This window comes from Ctenocephalides felis, unplaced genomic scaffold (genome assembly GCF_003426905.1).
Source record: "Ctenocephalides felis isolate EL2017-DRISC unplaced genomic scaffold, ASM342690v1 CF-g0.4_SCAFFOLD_01604, whole genome shotgun sequence".
NCBI classification, from domain to species: Eukaryota; Metazoa; Arthropoda; class Insecta; order Siphonaptera; family Pulicidae; genus Ctenocephalides; species Ctenocephalides felis.
The window spans coordinates 38,852,475-38,876,133 of NW_020537758.1; the positions used below are offsets into that span (position 1 = coordinate 38,852,475).

A 23,659-nucleotide genomic window follows, 5' to 3' on the forward strand; every position below is an offset into this window, starting at 1 on the left:
ATATTTCTGACAAATTATCTAATTAAGGTTATATAATATAATCCTATATATACAGTGTAAATTAACATAAAATTTATATTTTGCATTGGTTGAGTATTGTAGCTGTTATTTCGTAAAATCTCTTTGAAATTAAAACTAAGACAATGTATCTGTTAGCCCATAGACTAAGTAAAGAGGGCCAAATTTTAGGAAAATGATAAAATATATAATTTTATGATTAAGAATTGATATTATTTTATGATTAAGCTTGTTTGATATGTTTATGTGTTGTGATATAGTTTCATTTAAATTAGACAGTATAATTACTTGAAATCCAGTGGACCTTTGTGCACCATCTTACTCTAAATTAATTATGATAATTATAATTAAAATATTAAATAAATTATTTCGTTTAATTATTCAACATTCAAAATAGGGTAAACACCTGCATTAATTACTACATTAATTATCTGCGACATATATTATATTTAGCAATAATGCAAAGAACAACTAATATATGCATCAACTATTTGTTTCCAAGAGGTTTGAATTAATTTCGTTAATTCTGCGGCAACAGTGATGTTCAAATCCAATCACTCCATCTGTATCGATTGTTATCTTTAATTATTATTTGCTAACTATAGCGTATGATTCAATTAATTCACAGTCGATCCATATATATAAATTGAGTTGGATATTATTTCTGAATCCATACACATCGAACTGTGTATTCATTTTCCAGTAGATTTGATACATTAGCATCGCAAGTGACATGGATCGTTTTTGTGTTCCACAAATAACGAGATACTATAATAATCGGAACGGACAAACGGGTGCATTTGTCAGGTCTAATTATATAGAAAATTAGTTTTAGAATTGAAATATTTATCTAGATATTATATATACAAAGATATATATATATATATATATATATATATATATATATATCATATATAAATTCTTCTGTACGGATGATCTGATACTTCTCCTAAACGGTTATTCATACTTTTTAGAGTTTGTCACAGAAAATTTTTAAGATTCAATGAACGATCAAACTATAGTGATATTGTAAAAATAAATTGCAAAAATTACAAAAAACCACTTATGATCGTTTGACATTGAAAACATTTGAACTGTCATCTGCTAGAAATGTCAATTCACTTGAAATTTGAATTTAGCTGAAATTATGAGCCTAGATAATATTAAGATATAATATAAAAAAATGTAATGTCTATATCATTATTACCAAAAAGCAGGTGAGATGTGCCAGAAATTAAATAAGATACAGTCAACCTTATATGTTGGCAGATGAAATTATATAATTCAGTTTTATAAATAACGCAATAAGTCCCAAATCACATATAGATTATTTTTTTAAACTTTTTAGCATTTTGGTTTACTTTACTAAATTATTTAACAAATCAAAAAAATATTTCTACTTATCAAAAAATTATTAACTTCCCGTATGGTAAGTAATTGTAATCGTCCAAAAATCGAAATCTAAAATTTTTGAAGGTTTCTGAATATTTTGGCATACCTCAGAAAATATGGATGTGTGTGTGTATGTATGTATGTATGGATACAATTTTTAGCCCACGTTTTCAGGCGCGGATCAACCGATTTGAATGGTTCAAAAAACATTCGATTCCCTACTGTTAGAGAGATGTGCTGATTAGTTTTTAGCAAAGGTAGGTCTAGCCGTTTCGGAGATACAAAGCAAAGAATGCAGAAAATAGAAATTGAGTTTTTGAGAGATCGGAGCATCGGATTTGAATGATCCAAAAAAACATTCAATTCTTAATGACGGGGAGAAGTGGTGATTAGTTTTTGGCAAAGGCAGATCTAGCGGTTTCGGAGATACAGGGATAAATGTGCAAAAAATGGCAGTTTTTGAGAGAACTAAACGTCCGATTTGAATGATTTATATTTCGTTATGGTACGAGAAGTAATTTGCCTTAAGGCACGATGCCATACACACGACTAGTTTAGAATTTTGTTTCATGTGTCAAAAATTCATTTGTTTATCATTGGATATGGAATATTTAGCAAGATCTTGAAGAGTGCTCATTGAACTAGACTTTACAAATTATTTTACCCAAGATTTGAACATAAACTATAATGTTTATTAAATTATTTGGATATAAAAATGTATTTTAGAAATTTTAATTGTCAAATAGCAACGAATATATCGTACGAAATTATGAAATTATAGACTAAATTATAGAATTATTGATGTTGTGTGGTAAAATCAAGTGTGATTATGTTCTTTTACCGCAGATACTATATTATTTTTTTCTTAATTTCTTATACTGCTTATGCTAAAACTATAAATGAATCACAAAGACAGGACATCAAATAAGATAATAAAAAGTATAGAATAGGATATTAAGAAATTTGGAACTTTTGAATTGTAGACGTGGGTACAGGACGTATGTCGGGTCATGTAGTATATATATAATATATATATATATATATATATATATATATATATATACAGTCGATGTCAATATAGTATGGTTCACGTCGTTCGCATACGTTTAGCATTCGGTATAATGTAATAGCATTTCAGCGTAGACTGAGTGAAATGATTAATTAATTGATCCCGGTGCGTGGTCTGCAGTGGATACAGCGTCTGCTGGATTAGTGTTATTGTTTCCAATTGCGATCTGACCAAGGATTGCCTACATTATTATGATATGCGGTCACAGGAACCAACGATCGAAGTTCTTGAACGACATTGATACGATACGATAACTTATAATATTAACTTCAAGATAGTCCGCACGTCAATCAAAATTTCTTATGGAAATAACATGAGTAAATTCCATTTGTTTTTTCGAATTTTAAGAAATAGTCCAGTCATTATAGTAAGCTTACTTCGAAATTCGAAATACCCAGCTGTAAGTCTGTAAATACTTGTATATTGATACCGTAAAGTTGTCTCAAAACCTACATATGGTAATAACACCCTACTATATCTCGAATGCTGAGTATCTCGAATTTTGAGATTCTTACCTAATTTATTAAATGAGTTTATTATATACTGAATATATTCACTACATTCTAATATAATGCAATTATTGCATTATTGCAATATTGAAATAAAAAATTTAAGAATGATTGTTTAGCTTTTTTAATTTCAGCAAACGCTAAAATGAAATTAAACTTTACTCACCAATATTGGAAAACAATGAGCCATAATAAAACACAATGGATAATTAATAAATTGTTTTAGTCATGGGGTCGTAAAATCCCTATTTGGTTTGTCTACCTTATTTAATCAGTGGATTCGATTTTGCGAAACTTAATGCAATCGTAAAAACATATAGTGCATTTTTAATTATTAGCGATAGATTGGAGCTGTGCTTAATATTTTTATGATTTTTTTTAATGGAAAATTGATATCACAAGAGAGAAAAAAGTCTAATAATATATTATTTAACACATTCGTCAATGTAAACTGTATTAAAAACTTCATATAATTTCAGAAATATGAAACAAACAATTATTTAAATTGAATTAATCGAGTTGGTAAGGATGGAAATGTGAAATGTGAAATGGAAAATTTAAACGTTCGCCATAAAAAGTATATTTCACATATAATGCAGGATGGCTACTTAAGTATAATTACTCATATTTAAGAAAAAAATATATTATAGCAACAATGATGCTGGTTGCTATACTCGACAGGTCTGTGGGCTAAATTTATCTCCAACCGCAGTCTGAAATGTTTAACATGAACGGTTTCCTAAGTTCACTTAGTAGTAATTCACATAGTAATCGTAAAAAAATCGAAAATATTTTTTATACGTCTTTACGTTTCACAAGTTTCTAATTTTGGCATACCTTAGAAAAAAAGGATATGTACCTTAGAAAAAATGGATGTATGCGTATTTTTCAATAAGGTCAATTATTTTCAAAAAATTTAAAACTCCCAAAATTCCAAAGAAAATTGAATCTTTTTTAAAAAAATTAATTTTGGTACGGGAAGTTCTAGCAATTTGCCTTAAAGCACGATGCCACTACATACTAGTTTTTGAATTGTAATGTCTAAATAATCTCTAGAACAACTTTTAAACTTTACTTGAACGTTCTGAAACAATAAACTGTGCATTACAAATCCCCCATTCGTTGCATGTACACAAGTAAGCAATTTACAAACCAACACTGGGAAATCCTCCCAGTATGCGACTAATCTATTTCATTGACAGAGTTTCGCTTTTAATCTAATGCTATCACTTCGATATTGCATAATGGTTTTGCTAAGGCGCATAGGAGCACTGTGCATGTATGACCCTATGTGCAATCTGTGACAGGGACGGAAAACATTATGTTTCTCAGGGGCCACAATAGATTACTGAAACAGCATTCTTTTAATCAAAGTTTTACAGAACGTGAAAATTTTGTTAAAGTAAAATTAAACTAATTTATTATTAAGCTATATAAACTAGCAGTGCAAGGCATCTTAAGGTAAATTGCTGGAACTTCCCGTTAATAAAATATTCAAAAAATTTCTAATGTTTATTTTAGATATTATAAAAATTGTAACTTTTATGATTTGTATTTTATAGACAAATATAAGATTTTATAAATTAGATGACCACATTCATATAAGTTTATATGAAAAATAAATAAGCAAAACTTAATGAACCGAAAATAAAATGAAGAACCTTATCTAATATTTATAAGAATTATATAAACTAAACTACAAAAATTATAAAATTATTTATTTGAATTATATAAGTGAGCTTTTGCATATTAGTTGGAATTAAAATCAAAATTCGAATCGTTTTCGACATTTAAACTGAAATAATTTTTGAAATATGTAAACAATTTTTTTAAATTCTGGAATGAAAAAAAAATCTCTGTCTTCCCTAAAAACTGATAGACTCTTTATACTGCCAACACAAGCAACATGTTTTTAAACATTCAATTCTGATGATTTGTTATCCCAAAACCTGCTTTTTTGCACTTTAAGCTTTATATTTCAGAAATGGCTAGACCTGTCTTTGCCAAAAACTAATAACCACGCTTTCTTAGCATTACGAATTTTGTGTTGTGAGTCATTCAAATCGGATGCTGTTTTCTATCAAAATTTTGTATTTTCTGCATTCTTTGCTCCGCATCTCCGAAACGGCTGAATCTGACTTTGCCAAAATCTAATCAAAACGTCTCCCTATCAGTAAGAATCGATTGCCTTTTAAATCATTCAAATCGGTTGATTCCAACCGATGGTTGTTGGCAAAAAATTGTATTCACAGATTCACACACATATGCACACACCCATTTTTTTAAAGTATGCCAAAATGTTCAAAAACGTAAAGATATGCAAAAAAATATTTTTGATTTTTTGACGATTACAATAACTTACCCTGCAGGAAATTAATACTAAATAGTGTATAACAACCCTTCATATGACCGCCACTTTAATGGCAGCCAATGGTATCACAACCAATAAAATATGTCCACGATGCTAAGGACCAGGTATAAAACCTGTACTTGCTATCAAATTTGTTCACTTGCATTTTGCCCTCCAGAAAACATTATCGTGTAGTTTAAGTGTACAAATAAATATTTATAATGTTATCAACCTGTGTTTACCTACAAGTGTAGTTATTGCTCTTACGCTTTTTGAATGGTCAGAAGATTTGTGACAGACATTGTATTTTAGAAGTAATTATTTCAATACAATAGGTTAACTGTTATTTTTTTAAGACACTTGTGAATATTACTATATGTATAATGAAACACGTCATAAATAATTTTATTGATTATTTCTATTATCTTTTGTATACTTCATTTTAAAAACTACAATTTACATACGTTAATAACAATTTTTTAAATCAAATGCATTATTCAAATCGTTTTAGAATAACATTATTATTAGTTTAAGAAAAATTAAGGAATGTTATCCTTTATTCGAAGGATTGCAGTTCGATTAAAAAATTTCCCCCGGACCTTGCACTGTCCTTCAACGACGCATGTGCACATTTACGGTTCGAAGTGTGTAGGTATATATACTCGGAATTTAATTATAGTTTCACGTGAAATTACACAGAATTACCGCGCAGGTTAGGTAATCAGTGTAATGTACCACATCAAATCCTAAGTTATAAGTTTTATGTGTTTTATTTAACGAAATCGCTGATGAATATTGATTAAATACTTAAGACGAGGCTTATTATTCGGCGATTACAAATAGGAAAATCATTTTAAGATTGAAGAAAATTAATTTGGTAGTTATATCAAAAGCAAGTAAAATTAACAATTTTTAAAAGTAGTAATTGGAAGTAGAGGGAAGAAAATGTATAACCAGCCATCACATTGATTCTTACGATGTCGCGATCAGGAAATGTTTGAGAATCCATAACAAAAGTATTTTCTTTTGTTGGTAGATTTTTTTATTGTTAGCACTGTTGTTTAGTTTAATTACTCACTTTATTTCATAAATTATAGACCTTTTGAAGCCATGGTATGCCCTATCTTCAGCGTAATACTCAACAGTCAAATGTGTATTTTTAACAATAAAATTTTTATACATTCAAATGACATTTCTCAGTATATTTTTGTAAAATATCGAAAAAAATCAAATTCGTATTTCGCATCAGTATGCATAGCTAACTGTTAACTTGGATTTTTATGAGAGTTGATATTTATATTGAAATTATGTTGTTTTGTTCAGAAAAAATTATAAACATTAAAGACAACGATTCAGAATTTAACTACTTAAAGTTTAATTTTTAAATTTTCTCATACATCATGCAGATCATCTTGCGTAACTTTCTACACCATTCCAAATTCAATATAATATATTTTAAATCATTATTAAAACAATTAAAACATTATGGCAAGAATGTTTATCGCAAAGATTTTTCAATTCATAGGTATTTCTTTAGCCATTCAGCAAAATTCATTCCCACACCACCAAATTAATTCGAAGGTGGTTTACAGCAAAGAATACGTTCGGGTACAACGTGTTTGCATATGTTTGATCATATATCTCTATATGTTTGTTAATGTAATGTAAAAATTGCACACTTTTAAACACTTCTATTTTCCGTCGTGGCAATGTACCGTCTGCTTTGTTTCAATTTAATCAGCGCGAAGTCAGTGAATTTTCAAAGTGACTATTGATATTTTTTCGTATGTTCGAATGTCGCCGTTCCGTGTTAGCAACGTCCACCGTCCACAGGACACAGGACACAGGACACAGGACACAGAACACACACGGGCAAAGGACTCTGGTTCGATTAATCACGCTAACCCATGCCTTGACGTGTAATTACATCCGCTTTCATTCAGATGCGCTAAATTTCATTAGCGACGCATTCGAGTCGCCGCGCGCTTACTTGTGTGTTCGCCAACTCATTCCGCCCGTCTCACAATTCATAAAGATGTAGGCAACACAAACGAATCGAATATATATATATATATATATATATATGTATATATATGTAGTAATATATATATATATATATATATAATATAAATATATATATTCGGGCAGGTCAATTTTAGTCACCTAGGTCCATATGATTTTATTCTATTCTACCGGATTCTATGGATCAAAATAAAACTATACTAAAGAAACCATGTCTCTAAAATGAATTCTAATGCAATGGTCAATGCACAGGACATCAGAATTTAGAGATATGATTTTTTCAGCAAAGTATCTTATTTTGATTCCTTATATCCAAAAATCATATGTGCCTAAGCGTCTTTTTATCCATACAAATCGACTCGCTCTAATATATATATATATATATATATATATATATATATATATATATATTTATATTGAATAGTCTTGAATTTGATGTTGATATATATATATATATGTTTGATTTGAGTTTAAAATTCGGACGTAACATCGATAAAAATAGTATGAGAGTTTTTCTAAAAGTTTATTTATTTAAAATCCATACGTTTCGGCTAGCATCTTAAACATCATTCAGCGGTAATTAACTATAAAAATTAAATAACTATAAAATCTATATTATGGTTTAAATTTGTAATATGCTCTAATAATTAATACGCTTTAGTATGCTTTAATAATTTAAATTTGAACCATAATATAGATTTTTTCAACCCTAAAATTTTACATTTTGAAAAGAACGTAATTAAAAGAAGATATGCTAGAGGTTGTTTTGCAATTGCATAATAACAGGGTCATAAACAAACGCTTCCACAATACGGCCCTGAATGAAACAAACACATGGTTTCTTAATAGCGTGTCAAAATTTCTTAAAAAATGACAAGATCCCATCGCTTTTTAAATTTTCCGTAAAATTTGAACACATGCTAAAAACTGCTTTAAGAAAAAATGTAACATTTCTATCTTAAACTCCGAAGAGTAAATACATAGTTTCGACAACTTGTTATCAAGGTTATTAGTGTGTTTTACCATTTGTGATGTTAAAAAATATATATTTTATCAATGTGCACAAACCCATACCATGGTTTGTCACATGTGATTAATAATGGTTTCATACGCTATATTAGGATACAAATTTGTGATTTATTAATATTATTATTATTATTATTGTTTTTATATGAAATTTTTTACATATTATTTATTTAGTTTAAATTTTTATAGTTAATTTGATTACCACTGAATGATGGCTAAGATGCTAGTCGAAACGTATGGATTTTAAATAAATAAACTTAAAAAAAAACTCTCATACTATTTTTGGTGATGGTACTCCCCAATTTTAAACTCAATTTAAACATATATATATATATATATATATATATATATATCTTGATAGTTATATATATATATATATATAGATATATATATATAGATATATATATATATATATATATAGATATATATATATATATATATATATATATATATATATGTGGTATATATTCATGTTTTACTTGTATAATTTCTTTTAATTCTATAATATATTTTAAATTTATTTTTTTTTGTAACTGTGTGATAAGCTCTTTTAGATATTGTGAAAACATGATGAAAATAAATAGTTCAATTGCTTATTGAACTCGACGATTTGGCTGCAAATTAACATTGCAATAATATATATATATATATACAAATATATATATATATATATATATATATATATATATATATGTGTGTGTGTGTGTACAATGACTGTAATTGTTTGGAATAATTGAATTTAACTAATATATTTTTCTTTGTTACAGGTATGTAATTAACGCTTAGTTCGTCTTCCGGGACACAATTTCAAGGTTAGCTTTATTACATTTTTTATTGATTATCAAAATACAATTATCAATGTGTTATCTTATAATTATCCCCAGTGTATTTTATTTTCTTGCAACAAAGAAGAATTATTATACAGACGATATAGCACGAACATTTTCGTTAAATTACATTTCACGTTGAACTCATATACTTTTATAATTTTCTCCGAAGAGCCGGCATTGTTTATAAGTTACACGAACTTTTTTAATATAACTCCAAGTAATTTAGGGTAATAAAACAAATAATATTTATAACTTATAATTAAACAAGCGCGCTCCTTACAATTTTAATTAATACACGATAATTAGAGAAAATAAATTATACACAAGCACACATAAAGCGAGAATGTGTATAAAAGTCGCTTCGAAATAAAACAAAGTTTAATTATTAATTAAATTCATTGCAAATTAAACAAATCCATTCAGCGAGATTTTTTCCTGATTTAAGAACGAATTCCATGCTTGAGTAAAATAACGAAACTATTTTAATTAAAGAAACTTATTAATTAACTCAATACCGGAGCTGAGAGCAAATTTAGTAATTGGATTCATAAATCTAAAAAGAGTATACATATATAGCTGTACTATCGTTTCCATATTATTAATTAATTTGTTCATACAATAGCCGGTAATGTACGGCGGGTTCAGCGGGTTTTCCGGAGCCATGGTATGGGTCGGACGCAGGGGCGGAAATCTACCGGGAAATAGCTAAGGCAGGCGCCAAATATAACGTACTTTGAAACAAAATAATGGAATAAGATATTTTTTTATGTATTTGTTTTTTATGGATTATTTTACGCTATTTTAAATAAAAAAGAACATTCAGTGATTTTGAGAAAAACATGCATAAGGAAAAAAGGATCAAATGATTACCCAATGGTTGTGCGCTTCACTGTTGATTAGAATGAGAATTTCTAAAATCAAATTAGTTTTTAATAACATAAATACTAAAGAGAAAATTCATGCGTTAATAACATAAATTTTCAAGACGTAAATTTTATAGATTTGTGAACATATCAATTATCTGCTTTTGAAGAAAAATTCATATTGCTTATAGTTATATTATATAGTTATAGTTATTTGATTTCGAAATGCAGGATCACCCAGATTCAAAATTATTCAATTTTAAATTTCATGAAATCTTATCTATAAAAGCAAATTTAATAAAGGAAAGTCACCAAATTTGAAACAGTGATAGTGAAGAAGAAACCTCTGTGGGCTCTGGTCATATTATGATTGTGCTGGTCCAGAGTTTAATACTTGGATCTGTGACTTTTGCAAGTAATTACATAACTTTTTTCATTTATCACAATATTTTATATTTATTTAATTGATCTCAAAGATATCAATGTCCATTTTTATTATTGTTATATTGATTTATGCTTATATTCCATATATGGGTACCTATTTCGTATTTGGATACTCATTTGTAATTTTGTTTCTTGTGCTAGATTTTAATTGACAATTAATATAATTGATTAAAGACTGCTGTGTAGTAATATAAATAGTCGTACTATTACTACATAATATGATTAGTAAAAACATTAAAATGATTTAATTAATGATTTTTTTTATATCTCAAAAACAAAATGATATTCCGTATTTGGTGACTTTTCTCTACGTTTCGTTCCGATCAAATTTGATTTTCATTTTATATTCATTGCGTACATTGACTTTTTTCTACAAATATAACTAATTTTGAAATCTACTGCATGCCTCGACAGATATTTCCAATAAATACTTCATAATATAAATTTTTAATTATCCGTTATTGGAACATATCGATAATCTGCTTTAATTATTTTTTCATATTGTTTATAAGTCTGTAATTTAATTTTAAAATATCATGTGTAGTATATCATCTAGTTTTAGAATTTTCTATTTTCGATTTTTTAATTTTAGACAATAAAAGCTAATTTGGGTTGTTTCGATGAAATTTGATTGGCATATATTCAATGTGTGAAATCCACTTGATTATAAAAAGAAAACACAATACTTAATTTTTTACATGTTTTTAATTACCAAATACTTTGCCAAAAAACAATACGTGTGACAACTAATACTTTTTTAATAGTATTTTAGAAAACTAATAGTATTTCATAAATATACTAAATCAGTAATGTGTAGATTTTACGATACCACTGAGATATTTTCTTTGGAAATACAAAAGTGAGTTATGAAATTTTTAGTATGTATTTCATTATCACATGTTATAACAATATAGCAATGTTTCACATTGTCGCATAATTAATCATGATTTCTAATTTCATTTAGAGTTGGATAATATACGTCTACCTTGCTGATACGTCAATGTTTTTAAGAAACTAACACATATTAGTTTCTATATAAAATAGATATAAAATACATATTTTTTACCGTTAAATTTGATATTATTTATGCTTGAATATGTGAACTTGAATCGTTACAATCCGCCTAGAATGTTGAGAATTTTCTTTGTGAATTTCTGCATAAATGCTCATTTGCAAATTGAATAATTATTCGTTTCAACAAACAAGCATTGATTAATATTATAGTTCCGAACAAACATAATTAAAATTCAATACCATTTATTAAATATTGCTGACTTTTCAGCTCATAGTTCAAATTGGTTTGCTTCTAGTATATGTAGGCTAGCTCGTCGGTTAGAAGGTTGAATTCGTGAGAACTCCCAATCCAGTTAATGAGAATTAGTGACTGGTTGTGGCATAATGGTATGGAAAATATCAGGGATGGAAAGCTTTAAAATTAACATTCAACGTATTATTTGAGGAAAAAGAGCTTAATGATAGCAGCGAGTCAGGTTCGAACACTTGCTATCACCATTATAGGAGTAAATGTAACATACGTGCGATATTGACTTGTTCTAATATAAACTGATCTGCTAATTTATTCAAATTATGATTGATCGGTTTAATATAGATTTGAAATTATTGTATTTGATTGTCATTTCTCAAAATTATTGTAAAAATTTTAAGCTAAACCTACTGACAATTGGTCTAATTGCAGAACATTAAAAAGTAAAAATAAATTACATTAAATATTTTCGTAATCTCATTATTAGTAAATATGGTTAATATTATTGACAATGGTATCTTTTTACTAACAGTCGTCATATATGACCAATAAATCTTTAAGCTAAAAAGCTAAAAATATTTCTTTTAATCTCAATTAAATTCAGTAAGCAACTTGGATATTTTTGTCAAATTTAATTTAGTCTTATGTCTCATATTCAAGCAATGAAAAATGAACTTTCATTTTTTATGTTATTACTTTTTATTGGATTTTTTACTGAAACATTCTTTTGAATTCTGTGCTCATTTTAATTTTGCGTGTGTAATTATCTTGGAAACAAAATTGAATAAAATTTATCATTATGATTTTGTTATCTAATTAATATAGATTTTGTATCTTTGAATGGGGAGGCAATCCAAATCACTAAGCGTTTTTTTATTATTGGAATTAAGATTGCATAGATGTTTATTTATTTGTATAATCATTCATTTCCATTAGTGATTTGTTTTTGTTAATGATGCGGTTTTTTTAAATATGTAATGAGTTTGTTAATCTCATATCATTATGAACTTATGGTGTATAAAGTGTCTTATGTCAAGATACCTTAAGGTAGCTAAGGCAGCAGCAATTGCTGCTTGAATCGACATGAAAATTGTCGTTCGTTTTCTAATTTTTTGTGTCATGATATTTTTTTTCAATAGCGATCAGAATACAGTATAAACAAAACAAATTATTTTAAATTCATTTCCCTATACATATAATAATTCGAATACATACAACCTGGAATCGCGTGCGCATACATAACACATCGGCACGTCTTTATCCCGCCGTACAATGGTCGCAATTACCGCATTTATTCGCGCTAAAGCATGTTATTGTATTCGATTTCTTGTTTCGCAATTCAGCATGGAGGTAGTTTGAATATATACATGATACATGAATTTTTTCTTTAGTATAGTTTTTTAAAAATCAAGGCCAGTCGAACTTATTCCTTAATAGTTACGCATCCACATGCACTTTCTCATGAATGTTGACATCATATAGTTAACATTAGATCATATTTGTCTGGGGTCACAATCATTAATAATATCGTTTTTTCTTAATATGTAAAGTTAAATATATGTTGTTGTATAGATTTATTTCTTTAACATTTATAAATTAATTCCTTTATACGAGGTGCATTTCTCTAATAATATAAGTTTATGATATTCTTCTTGAAATGATTTAACTAAAATGTGTTATTTATATCAATATCTATTGAAACGAAGCTACCTAATAAATTCATATTAATTGGTAAAGTAATGAAGGGTTCAACTTAAAATTGGATAGTCAATTGAGTCAAATTCACACATAAATTACAGGAAAATTAAGATGTTTATTGCCTTTTTACAACATCTATAGACAGTAAAAGTAATATGACACAAATCCTATAAAAGCCTTAAATACTAATTTATCATAAAAATATCAAAAGTGATAGGCAACTTGCAATTATACATTATTTCTTGACTAAGCTGTCAAAAGCAATTGATATTATATCAGAAGCTAATTATAGAAAAATAATACCTGATAAATAGATTGTTGAATGAAGATCAAACGGGAAAGCTTTAATCCGATAAAGTATCCTGTTGATACTGATAGTTCAATTAGTAAACGAGATGTTTTCTTTATCAAGTTCATTCAAAATTTTACAATATTTCTCTTTTTTTTTTAAATATCAAACAATTTCTCAAATTTCAACTAACTGAAAGTAATGCATTCACTGTTAATCCTTCGTTATTAATTAATTATTTCTCATTCTGTTCCACTAAGAAAATATCATTTTTATTGAATCCGTTTTCATGTTCAGTATCTAAATATTTTATATCCGCTGAAGAAGAGAATGTGTCTTCTGAAGAAGAGTAAATTTTGGAGTTGAAACGTATGGATAGCTATTAAAAATATTAAAACAAAGAACTTGATTTTATATTTAAATATTTAATAATTTTTATAAAATTAATTTAAATATGAAGAATATTTTGTTTCATCATAAAGCAAATACAAATCAGATATATATATGTATTTCAGGGGCGTAGCGTTTCTTTGTGGCAATTATTTTTTGGGGGCCCCCATAACAAGATTAAACTATTTCACAAAATATAAAAAATGCATAAATACAAGAATATCTATTTATCATCTTATATCTGTGATTTTCTGATTTTTTTACAAATGATTGCAAAATATGTGTTCCGCTCTCAATACTTTTAGTATGTCAAATTTTAGTAGTTATACAAAATCTTTCATTCAAGAATTATTAGGTTGTTTTATATTAGGTTCTGAAAAATAAATATTTACTAAATGGAGTTAAAAAATGTAGATGTATCTGCAACCTTTCCGGCAGCATCTTCGACATACCTCTTTATTCTCAGCCCGAGGTCTACATCCGAGTTACGCCAATTAGTGTGATTAGTCTGTAGATTTTAAGATAGAGCCGTATTAAGCAAATTGGCAGATTCAACACAAAGTCCGTGTATAGTCCTTACAGTAGCAGAATGTTATGTTATATTCTGGTTATGAGGACATGTAATATATTTTTTCCCGCTCATTCAAGCAAGTAAATAGCTAATTATAGAGACGAAGTCTTGTAGCCTGAGCTCAACCGCACGGCTATTGAAAACATTGCGCCGTTTCGCAATATAACGTAAAACAAGATGAAATGCGCTAATTACAGATATGTTGCTACTAATGTACAGAGTGGTGAAGTCGGGATATCGGGAACAAACTTACAGAAAATTAACATTTTAGATAGTAGTAAGATTTTGCTATATATTTATTGTGATCTTAACAAGGAATCCAAATAACAAAAATGATTTTGAAATCAAATTTATTTTTAATAATTTGGAACTATATACGTTGCTTTTTCCATAAATACACACTTTCCAAATTGCAAAAAATCTAAATAAGAACAAAAATGATTTTGAAAATATATAATTTATTTTTGATAATTTGGAACTACTATAGGGTGCGCTAGTGGGCAATAGAAATGTTGAATACCTGAACAATTTCAAATAAATATTAATGAACTTTTTCTATTATCAAATTTAAAGCCTTACAATATTTTCCAGCTAGGATCGAAAAACAACATGTAACAACGCAATCGGTTGAAATCTGTCAAAGTTGTTCAATGTTTCTTTTGAAAAATAATCTTACTTAAAAAATTACATTTGCCTGTACTAAATATAATAAAACAAATGGATGTTATATAACTAATAAATAATGTGTAAATGTTTAAATGATTGATATGTTTAAATGCACCATTGGTGATGGTTTGTTTGACATTCTCGTGAGTTTTTCATTTAATTAAGAATAATTTCTTGATTTTTTTTATTTAATATAATAATTTAGACATTGTTTTAGTGTGCCTGTAGTAAATTTAACAAAATATATAAAGGCTTAAATAACATTTCTAGTGCTCTGGTATGTGTCTCGGCCATAAGGTTTTGAGTTCAAATCCCTCGTTACTTTCAAATTGGTATCATACCATATTAATAATAATAATATTATTAATCATAATATCAATAACAATATTACATTAGTAATAATAAAAATAGAAGTACTATGTGTATAATTTGTAGCATTCGTAGTAAAGCGATAAAAGCCTCAGCTTTGCAACCATAAGGTTTCGTGTCTAACTTCTCGTTAATATCAAATAATATTGATATTGATTTTTACTTGAAAATATAGATCCAAATATGTTCCTGAGTAAAAAAAATATTTGAAAGCATTGTTATTATATATCACATCACAATTAGAAACATGTAAATAATCCATCACAAATAGAAAAATGTGAATAACTACACATCACATAAGAAAGGATCACCATTGAGTTATTATCTAGTAAAATCGAGGTAGTAAAAAAAAAAGGTCACAGTAGCCTTTTTTTAAATCCTTGTCAAGTTCTTGTAAATTGTTTACAGTACTGTGCAAAAATTCTACAATTACGCAACACATGGTGATGGTTTTCCAAATTTGACTTCGGAGTTGTAAAGGTTTCGTACTTCCAGTATTTTAAGATGAAATATTTGTTTATTAAATAAAGGACTAAAATTTGGCAAAAAAATGATAGGATTGTTACAAAATTTGTCCATAATTTGGTGGTTTAAGTGCCTTTTTTGGTTAAGGTGTATGGTGATAGGCCTATTAAGGAGCATATTAGATTTAAAGGGCTTCGAGATTTTAAAAGTGAGACACTAAGAATAGTAATCAAATATGTACAAAAAAGTGTGTATAATAAATTCTGCAAGACTCGTAAAATTTTGGATTATCTCAGCTTCAAAGTACTAAAAACTGCAGATTAGGATCATCGTAACACGTAACAGAAATCAATGATTTATCTTTCGATTTGTAACTGCGTAAATCAGATGTCTTTTAAAATATATCATATACTTTTATGGTAATCGTTTCCTTTCATGAATTCTCGTTGTCATTGGCATCAAAATAGCGATACACCACTGAATCAGAAGTTGAGAGTTCTCGTAACTGCTACGGTGTACGCTTGGCGTGATCCAATTAAATGTATTGAACTAGTCTTGGCTAATTAGACCCTAGTTGCTGTCTCCGCTTAGCTCTGAGCTACGTACATATATATCTTTGAATCAATATGTATATATATATATATATATATATATATTTGAGTGTAAGCATGTATAGAAACGCCTATTACCCCGTAATGTTTCTAATGTAATTTGAAATTCAATTATTTTGTTGATTACAATTAACTAGTTGTAAAATTGTAAAGTTTAATTATTTATTTAAAATAATATGAGTGTTTAATTACATATTCCTATTTAATTTTATTTGATATTATTTTTTTTTACGTATACGTATACCAAACTAGGTCTTTTGCCTGGGTAAGTCTTGCCTTGGTATTGAGCCCGAATAAAACTTCCGCTTATCTCTTATCTCCGGTCCCTAAACAAAATGCCGTTAGGCTTTGTTTTATAGGAGAAGGCTGTAGAAGTCTATTTTTTCCATAATTGCTATTGAATGTGTATATATTTATTTCTTTATAGATATATAGGTTGTAGTTTTTTATAATTTTGCATTCAGTGCATGTACAATTTTGTAATTAAAATTGCATTAATTACATTAATTAAAATTTTATAATTTTTCATTATGATTGTTTTTTTTTCAACTAAACCTAATTATTTATTTGGTTAAAATTCAGGGTTTTGCAGAACCTAATGTCAAGTTGAAACAGGATGATATTGACCTTGAGAGTCCTAAAAAAAATTAGAAAAAAAAATCGCACGTTGTTTGGAAGTTATGAGCTTTTAAGTACCTACAACCAAGAGCATTTTTGAAACTATTACCATTTCTCGGTTATTATTGTGTTTGAATCATTTTATTTATTAAACTTGGAACCGTAACCGTAAATATTATTTCCAGAATCACTATAAAAATATTTAAGTATAATTTTATATATAATATTATATATAACATATATAATTGTCTCAAGTCTTCAATAATTAAGACTTTTTGTTGAACTATGAATTTTAAATGTTTGGGTACTCTCTGTTTCATGAAAAAATTCAGAACAAAGTTTTAGATTTAATGTTAGAAAATGAATTTGAATATATACGAATTCAGACATTCTTAAATAATTTTAGAAACATCTGATCGATATTTAGTTGATAATTTTGATTTAAAATAATATTTATAAAGCCATATCTTAAACACATATAATTTATAAAGAATTTAAGATAGATTGATCCTAATAGTGCAACATATTTTTGATAGCTATACGTGATAAGCTTGTAGGAAAGTTACTAAGTTTAGAATTATATAGTCTATATTTATAAGTATATATATATATATATATATACATAAAAATTTATTTTCCATCTAATATCAAGTTCATTACCAGAATAACATATTTTCTGGACTTGGTCAGCTTATATTAGAGATTTGATCTTTCATACAGTTTAGTAAGTAACTGCAGATTAAACAGTCTTCGCAATATATTACAATTTCTCGTTTCCGATAATCCTATTTCTTATTTTTCTAAATGGTTTCGTGATCGTTAGTCCGGAATAAATGTAATTACATTCTGCTCTACAATTTTCTCATTGTATTCGTTGTATATATATGACATTTTAGATATCTGGATAGAGTTTTCATGGAAAAAACTAATTTTGTTCCAAATTATTAAAATTTATAGTCAATCACCAGTATTGAGACGATCAATATCACTATATTGACATATAAAAATATATAATATTTTTATTCCAATTTCTTCGTAATAATATTTTTATAATTTCGCATAACTATTTTTGTTTTAGAATGAAGTAAGAGAACTTTCGATCAGATCTAGAATTCTTTCTGACAACTTATCGTTAGATGTATATACTTTTTAATAATTTTCCCATATATCGGAACAATATATACTAATACTTTCGTATAGTAAAATAATTGAATTTTGTGTCGAAGGAAAGTAATCCAATTTATTTTCGGTCACGTTTCTTGTGCAGTGTGTACAGGGAGCCTCATTATATTTTTCGCCCACATCATATTTGAGTATTTTGAATCGTTCCAATTTATTATTCACGTACGTATACTTACGGAAGTTACATACATTGTTATAATAAAAATTAAATTTTCCTTGTGTATATATGGGAATAAATATAAAAATACGTTAAATAAATATAAATATTTCTGAAAAAGGATGAATAGAATAAAAAAAAATTATTAAAAAACAGAAGTTTTTTGTTTAAACACAGGACTAATATGTATATCTATATATATTATATAGGGCGGGGCACAGGGGTCTAATTTGACTTTGAGCCATTATATTGTAAAAACCAATCAAATTATATCACAGCAAATAACACTATCTGACTATGTTCAGTAAATCTCCGTACTAAATGATCATTGTAAAAATATATTTTTTTTTTTGGTTTTCAAAAATTTGTAACCTCACCCATAGGCAGGGTAAAATGGGACGGCAAACAAGCTCATTGTCTTATTTCAATGTTAAAGGGATTTTACAAAATGATAGCTACGTTATTCAACTAATGCAAAATATGAATTTCATTAGAACATTTTTTATAGAGATGACACCGTATATAACCTTGATCTGGTATTTTGTCAGAAACATTCAGCAGAGTTAGAATAACTATTCACTTCACTTATCTCTTGTGATATTCGTTTTTGAACTTAACTTATTTTTTTGTTTGTTATTTTTTATTCTTTCAGCTTTTCTAGTGTAAAGGTTCAGTTGGTCCTTTTTAAGCTACTTAGGTGTAAGCTTTTATAAGAGTTATATAAAAAAACTGTTGAATCTAAATTAAAATTAACTTATACTTGAAAATGATATCAAGGTGTAGTGAATTAGACAACAGTGCTAATGATCTGAAATAAAATACTTCTTGTCAGAAAAATCAAGGTGATAGTTGGTTATAAATTTTGTGCCTCTACTTTTGAATAATCTTGTTGACGAATCTTTAACACTGATGGTTTTTGAAATATTGTTGGTGGACCACATATTAATAATTTATTTACAAAAATATCACTATTGAATTTTATTCATTGTAAGGTTAAGTTTCATTCTATGAACTTTCTAGCAACCTCGCTATATATTTCTAAAGTAGATCAATGCCGCAGTGATTCTATTACCCGAAGTAATTCCAAAATATTTGTTTTTATACAATAGGCCACAAATTATTTATTATTCGACCATTTGATGAACGTATTCACATCGGCGTTCAATAAATTCATTCCATATGTAGAACATGGTACCAGCATCTATATACATGTTCCAAATTACGACGTTTCAAAACTGGCGCCGTGTCGCGCGTTTCGAAAAAAAATGCATCGCGCTTAATTAAAGTCATTGACGGGCCCGTAACGCGATTATAAATCAGCATTATACATCGGTATTGAATGTGTCGCAAAATGCAACCGTGATTTCGTGTATTTTGTAGGTGTTCACGGGAAAAGATCATTGGTAGTCGTATCTAATCATTTTTTCCATAAATTTTTTTTCACATTTTTTTCGCGCACCTTTGATATTCTATCTAGCATCAATTTGAAATATAAACGTTTTTTGTATAGCAAAGAGTTAAATTTTTTTTCTATTTTATTATCACTCTCCATAATCTCGAGAATTATTAAAAAAATTGTAGGTAAGACAGAAAATCCTTCTCTTAGTAGAACTAACATTGGCTACTTTTACTGTTGTCATTTATTTATTAAGTCATTGCAATCATTATATTGTCTTTAGATTTGTGAACCAGCTGTCCACAAAGGACAGTTGCAAATTGTATGTAATAATATAAAACAACAAGCACAAAATCTTTTTCTTATAGTCAAGTTTTTCAAAAAAGTATATACAAATAATGAACAACCTTTTGACAGTTTTTCAATTAATGTTGAAAAATTAGTACATGATATGATATCATGGTTGGAAAGCAAGACACGTTATCTGTCTTGCGGAAAACTAAACTATAAGTTTGAATAATATCCTCGAGTTTACAAAGTGAATGAGGATTGATTGATTTTTATTTATGGCTATAGAAACTCCTAAATTTTAAGTTATTTTCAATATGTATGCAAAAATAAATATGTTAATTGGATTGCTTAGCTAAGTAATGATATTCCAATTTTTTACTAAGTTTTATCTATTTCTTCCACAATACACTCCTTAATCTCTAGAAAAATCAGAAAATTGCTATTCCAAACTTGCATTATCCTTTATCATAACAGACTGAATGGTCAAACTCTAAACTGCAGAAAAATTATAGTGAACAATAAACTGTTTGATAATTGATACACTTTTCCAGAAACCATGATATTTTTGCAAAAATTATTAAAACATTTACTATGAAATTTGTTATGGCAATATTTACCAATAAAATCTGATATAACATTGATTTATTTCGAATTTCTTCTCCAATTTGTTCGTATCTATAAACTCACCTTTACTTTTTTAACACTATTTGAGCTGGTGCCTTTTATATTGATGCTACTTTAGAGAATGAAAATTTGTTTATTTGACCTGAATTTAAAATACTCTTGAACTCAGATGTAATTACTCACTCTTCCTCTAAGAAACTTTCGTGCATCTTGGGAATGATCCTTGTGGATTCATTTTTTTTTATAATAGCCAAGGGATCCAAATTAAATATTATGAGAAGCAATTAACAATTTTTTGACAATTTATACATTTTGTCAAATAACGATTTGCATACAACGATAACAGAACTAGAAGAGTTTTGTTTTACTCCTTACATAACTCAACTCACAATTTTAACAATTCATCTGGATTAGTGTTTATTGCTCTAATTGACAGCAGTTTCTTGTTGATTTTTTCGTAGATCTTATGTACAAATTTACGAACCTGAACTAAGATCGCTGATCATTTTACCAGTTTTACATCAAAGTCTGCTACGAAATAACATTGCGATATATCAATTCTTTATATTTCTGACATCGTTTCAAATTTCATATATAGTGTCATTTATATTTCACACTATTTTTGTATAATGTCAGAAGATAAAAATAGCCCCTAAAAATCAAATGTAAAGAACTGCTCTGTAGCTCAAATCAAACATCAACCAAACATTGTTAAGCAACGGCGTCGTATTCAGAAAACACAAAATCGCTTGATTGCGTCCTATTCACAGCTCAGATACCATGTTGTCTGTGTTTGTGGCTCTGTACATAAAATTCAGATTGTACATTTATAAACACACACACACATATATATATATATATATATATATATATATATATATATATATATACCTATATAAGCAAAAATTTATTAGGAGAACTAATGGCTTGTTGTAACAGTAAATAAATGAGAACTGATTGATTTCAATTTGTGGCTATAGAAATTTCTAAATTTTAAGTTAGTTTCAATATGTATGCAAAATAAATATGTTAACTGAATTGCTTATCAAAATATTGATATCTCAAATTTTTTTTAATAATATGTATTTCTTCTATGATACTCTTCTTAATCTGTGGAATAATCAGAAAGTTGCCATTAAACTTGCATTTTGCACTTAACTAATATATCTGGAGATCCACATTAAAAAAACAATCGATTCCTACTGATAAGGAGATTAGTTTTTGGCAAAGGCAGATCCAGCCGTTTTGGAGATACGGGGCAAAAAGTGCCAAAAATGGTATTTTTAATGGTAATGAACGTCCGATTCAAACAATTCAAAAAACATTTTACTTGTATTGACAAAATAATCAAATTTTTGTAGAGACAGGTCTAGCGTCTCCGGAGATTTAATAAGAAAGGTGAAAAATAATGCCAGCTGGCGGTCAAAAATAAACATTAGACATACGTTCATTGTATTATCAGATATTTTATAAAGATTATAATATAATACTAAGTTTTATATACATTTATATGGGTTTTGTATGAATGTTTACACGTTAGACGACTACGCGCTTTGATATTTTAGCTCTAATTTTCAAAAATAATCAAAATATAGAAAAAATCATTTTTTTCAATAAAGTGACATTTTTTCAACAATTTTTGATTTTCTCAAAAATATGATTTTTTCAAAGTTTTTAATAATTTAGTTTTCGGTACGGAAAGTTCCAGCAATTTGCTTTAAGGCACGAAACCATGCACTACTAGTTCTGGTTACAAATAGTCCATAGCGCTTCTACTTAATATATATGCTTGTTATTTAATACTTTTAATGTGCTTGGTGGACAACATAATTCCTTCTATGAATTTTTCGTATCGTTGTTAGGCATCGTGCCAGCAGCCGTAAGGAAACGCATTCGCTTTATAAGGAATTTATTGCAAATTCACTTGTTGAAGAATAACATTATCCCATTGTTACAAAGTAACTAGAAATTGAAACCAAGACGCACCGTCTCATTCCACATTCAAAACGTTAATCTGTCCCCTTATAGTCGACGAAATGAATTATTTATGCGGTCTCGCAGTAGAATGAATTAAATTTTAATTGCGTATTATACGCAGAATAACTGATGTAGATTGATTGCTTTAGATAAAACCAGGAAATGAATACCGGCAAAGCGTGAAGAATGCGCACATAGATTTAATTACATTTCGTGTCGTTGACGAAGGGGTGGGCCGGAAAAAAATCGCCATAGGGGCATCGCAAAATGTCTTAATCTTCCAATTATACCATTCGAAGAAGAAGAAACTAAGGAAATTAGTGTCGATCACGCACCAAGTTTTGGACCCCTTGAGGTAATATTTATTTCAGACTAGACGACGGAACAATAATGTTAAAATTAAGCCAATTGACGATATTATTTTTAAATAGTTAAGTAAGGTAGTGCGGTTTTGAAGGTTTGCAGGTAAAATTGTCCAGAAATTTTTCACCAACTATATTTGAAATTATAGGGAAAAAGATGTGTAACCAACCACCGTCTTAATCGAGCAACAAAGCTATCAGGAAAT

The 23,659-nt window shown here is 27.9% G+C and overlaps 1 protein-coding gene across 2 annotated transcripts in view; it reads left to right on the forward strand.

Moving 5' to 3' along the window:
* LOC113372421 (insulin gene enhancer protein ISL-2-like) overlaps positions 1-23,659 on the forward strand; it is a 291,133-nt gene that overhangs the window by 152,173 nt on the left and 115,301 nt on the right. Inside the window, exons 1-2 of one of the 2 annotated variants that reach the window (XM_026612747.1) lie at positions 5,518-5,652; positions 9,154-9,198. The exons of the other annotated variant lie outside the window; for it this stretch is intronic. The gene's annotated coding sequence lies outside the window, so the exon portion shown is untranslated. Of the gene's footprint in view, positions 1-5,517; positions 5,653-9,153; positions 9,199-23,659 lie in introns of those variants that run through there. 2 annotated transcript variants of the gene reach the window in all.